At 42.0% G+C, this 4273-nt stretch overlaps 1 pseudogene; it reads right to left on the reverse strand.

Moving 5' to 3' along the window:
- Window positions 1–3503: 3503 nt before the first annotated feature.
- LOC120234384 lies at window positions 3504–3713 on the reverse strand (annotated as a pseudogene).
- Between the last annotated feature and the right edge of the window lie 560 nt (window positions 3714–4273).

Below are 4273 nucleotides of genomic sequence, written 5' to 3' on the forward strand. Positions count from 1 at the left end.
AGGAGAGGACTTAAGTTTAGGGACAAAAGTATCAAGTGAGAAGTAACTTTCTCACCCTGAAGGATCTGCTTTTATTTGTAAGATATGTCTGAACCCAACCAGACTCTGACAACTCCACCAATTCCTTACCCATTTCGAATAATTGGCAATAGGGGGGTGCCTGGGTGGCACAGTCAGTTAAGCATCTGACTTTTGCTCAGGTCACAATCTCTCAATTCCAGGGTTCAAGCCCTGTGTTGGGCTCTGTGCTGACAGCTCAGAGCCTGGAGCCTGCTTTGGATTCTGTGTCTCCCTCTCTCTTTGCCCCTGCCCTACTCATGCTCTTTCTCTCTCTCAAAAATAAGTAAACATTAAAAAAAATAAAAACAAGAATAATTGGCAATAGAGTAAGTCTGAACTACAAGAAATATGGGGAATGGATTATGATTATTTTCTTTTTTTAAAAAAATATTTATTTCTGAGAGAGAGAGAGAGACAGAGAGAGAGACAGACAGAGAGACAGACACTGTGAGTGGGGGAGGGTCAGAGAGAGAGGGAGACACAGAATCTGAAACAGGCTCCAGGCTCTGAGCTGGCAGTCAGCATAGAGCCCGACGCGGGGCTTGAACCCATGAACCATGAGATCATGACCTGAGCCGAAGTCAGATGCTTAACCGCCTAAGCCAACCAGGTGCCCCAGAATATGATTATTTTCAAGCATGTACCTTTGGGACCAAGAGCTTAATAGGCTTTTCTTAATTAAAAGATAACTATAATTTATTTTTAAGTGGCTTCATTTGTATACAGTAGAGGCTACATTTAAAAAATGGTTGTTTTTTTGGGCGCCTGGGTGAGTTGGTCGGTTAAGCATCTGACTTTGCTCAGGTCATGATCTTGCAGTTTGTGAGTTCAAGCCCTTCATTGGGCTCTGTGCTGACAGCTCAGGGCCTGGAGCCTGTTCAGAATCTGTGTCTCCCTCTCTGTCTACCCCTCCCCTGCTTATGCTCTGTCTCTCTCTGTCTCAAAAATAAATAAGCACTAAAATTTTTTTTTAATCGTTGTCTTTTTTCAAGCAGCAAAAAGCATATCCTCCAGTGTTGCTAGTTTGCTTATTACACTGCTCTTTTTTTTTTTTACAAATAGTTTATTGTCAAATTAGTTTCCACATAACACCCAGTGCTCATCCCCACAAGTGTCCTCCTCCATGCCCATCCCCCCCCCCCCCCCACATCCATCAGTCCTCAGTTTTTGTCAGCATTCAAGAGTCTCTCATGGTTTGCCTCTCTCCCTTTCCCCCACCATTTCCCCCCTTCTTCTCCCCCTTGTTCCTCCGTCAAGTTCCTCCTAATCCTCCTATACGTGCAAACATATGATATTTGTCCTTCTCTGCCTGACTTATTTCGCTCAGCATAACACCCTCAAGGTCCATCCATGTTGCTACACATGGCCAGATTTCATTGTTTCTCATTGCCATGTAGTATTCCATGGTATAGATAAACCACATCTTCTTGATCCATTCATCTGTTGATGGACACTTAGGCTCTTTCCATGTTTTAGCTATTGTGGAGAGTGCTGCTATGAACATTGGGGTACATGTGCTCCTATGCCTCAGCATTTCTGTATCCCTTGGGTAAATTCCTAGCAGTGCTATTGCTGGGTCATAGGGGAGTTCTATTGTTAGTTTCCTGAGGAACCTCCACACTGTTTTCCAGAGGGGCTGTACCAGTTTACATTCCCACCAACAGTGTAGGAGGGTGCCCGTTTCTCCACATCCTCGCCAGCATCTAGAGTTCTCTGATTTGCTCATTTTAGCCACTCTGACTGGCGTGAGGTGGTATCTCAGTGTGGTTTTGATTTGTATTTCCCTGATGAGGAGGGATGCTGAGCATCGTTTCATGTGTCTGTTGGCCATCTGGATGTCCTCTTTGGAGAAGTGTCTGTTCATGTCTTCTGCCCATTTCTTCACTGGGTTGTTTGTTTTTCGGGCGTGTAGTTTGGTGAGTTCCTTATAGATTCTGGATATTAACCCTTTATCTGATATGTCATTTGCAACTATCTTTTCCCATTCCGTTGGTTGCCTATTAATTTTCTGGGTTGTTTCCTTGGCTGTGCAGAAGCTTTTAATCTTGATGAGGTCCCAACAGTTTATTTTTGCTCTTGATTCCCTTGCTTTTGGGGATGTGTCAAGTAAGAAGTTGCTGCGGTGGAGGTCAAGGAGGTTGTTTCCTGCTTTCTCCTCTAGGGTGTTGATAGTTTCCTGTCTCACGTTCAGGTCCTTTATCCATTTTGAGTTGATTTTTGTGCATGGTGTGAGAAAATGATCTAGTTTCATTCTTCTGCATGTTGCTGTCCAGTTCTCCCAACACCATCTGTTAAAAAGGCTGTCTTTTTTCCATTGGATATTCTTTCCTGCTTTGTCAAAGATCAGTTGGCTGTATACTTTTGGGTCCACTTCTGAGTTCTCAATTCTGTTCCATTGGTCTATGTGTCTGTTTTTGTGCCAATACCATACTGTCTTGAGGATGACAGCTTTGTAGTAGAGGCTGAAGTCTGGGATGGTGATACCTCCCGTTTTGGTTTTATTTTTCAGTATTACTTTGGCTATTCGGGGTCTTTTGTGGTTCCATACAAATTTTTGGATAGTTTGTTCTAGTTTTGAGAAGTATGCTGGTGCAATTTTGATTGGAATTGCATTGAATGTGTAGAGTGCTTTAGGTAGTAATGACATCTTAACTATATTTATTCTTCCTATCCATGAGCATGGAATGTTTTTCCATTTCTTTGTGTCTTCTTCAATTTCCTTCATAAGTTTTCTATAGTTTTCATCATACAGATCTCTTGTATCCTTGGTTAGGTTTATTCCGAGGTATTTTATGGTTTTTTGTGCAATTGTGAATGGGATCAGTTTCTTGATTTCTCTTTCTGTTGCTTCATTGTTGGTGTATAGAAATGCAACCGATTTCTGTATGTTGATTTTGTACCCTGCAACTTGGCTGAATTCTTGGATCAGTTCTAGTAGGCTTCTGGTGGAGTCTGTCGGATTTTCGATGTAGAGTATCATGTCATCTGCGAAGTACACTGCTCTTGATAAACATTGTAAAGATAGTTCAGTTTCATCCAAGCCTTTCTTACTGTAAATTACTATCCTGTAAAGACTAAAACTGTAAGATTTTGTTTTATATAACTGGGCTCACCCTCTTGGTAGACTGAATACATAGTGGTTTTTGTTTGTTTCTTTATGTTATAAGCTTTCTTTTTCCCCTAAAGGATGACACACTTTCCCCTGTACCACTCTCCTGCCACAGCCTGCTACCAAGCTAAGGTTTTCACCCTGGAACACCTCCTTTGGCTCAAAGCCCTTCATTTCTAGGAAGCTGTTAAGTCTAAAGTTGGTGTTGTTGGTAGTCGTGTTGTGTATGTGTTTCTATTTCAGGGAGGTTCTTTAAAATTTTCTTTAATGTTGTTATTTTTGAGAGAGTGAGAGAGAGAGACAGAGCATGAGAGGGGTGGGGGGACAGAGAGAGAGAGGGACTGAGAATTCAAAGCAGGCTTCAGACCATGAGCATCAGCACAGAATCCGATACAGGGCTCAAACCCATGAACTGTGAGATCATGACCTGAGCTGAAGTTGGATGCTTAGCCACCTGAGCAGCCTGGGTGCCCCTTGGGGAGGCTCTTTAAACTGATAAGAACAGATACTACACTTGATCTTAGCCAAAAGGCTGAGAAGCGATCAGGGAGGCTCTTTAAAAGGGACTGTAAACCGCTTCTAGGTCACCTGGACATTGACCCTGCTATTCAGTCTGGCCACATTGTTATGGTCCCGGGTTTGCATGGGAATTTATGCTCACGCTGCGCACAAGGGGAGGCTGTTGACCTCCCATCCCAGGGTAGATATAAGAGAAAACATGGTGTGGAATTTGAGTCTTCCAAAGGCCCACAGACAGAGCCGTTTCAAACTCAAAAGCCTGGTGTGATTGTTACCTTTTTTCATTATAGGCAGAGCTTGTAGGTTCCAAATTCATGAGGATTTTTTCCTTGAATAGAATTTCTTTGGTCTTGTATTTTAGGATGCCTCCTTAAATTGATGAGAACAAAATAATGGAACATAAGTTAAAAAGAGTTTATTATAAAAAAGGCCAAATTACAACAATGGTAATAATAATTTATGAGGTCCATTGTATGTACTGGGCACTGGGCTAAGTACTTCCCTCATATTGTTGCACATAATCCTCACAACAGCCCTCATTTGGGATTCATTCTCTTCATTTTATTTTACTATTACTATTTTTAA

The sequence above is a fragment of the Hyaena hyaena genome, unplaced genomic scaffold, assembly GCF_003009895.1.
Source record: "Hyaena hyaena isolate Hyena2069 unplaced genomic scaffold, ASM300989v1 scaffold_107, whole genome shotgun sequence".
NCBI classification, from domain to species: domain Eukaryota; kingdom Metazoa; phylum Chordata; class Mammalia; order Carnivora; family Hyaenidae; genus Hyaena; species Hyaena hyaena.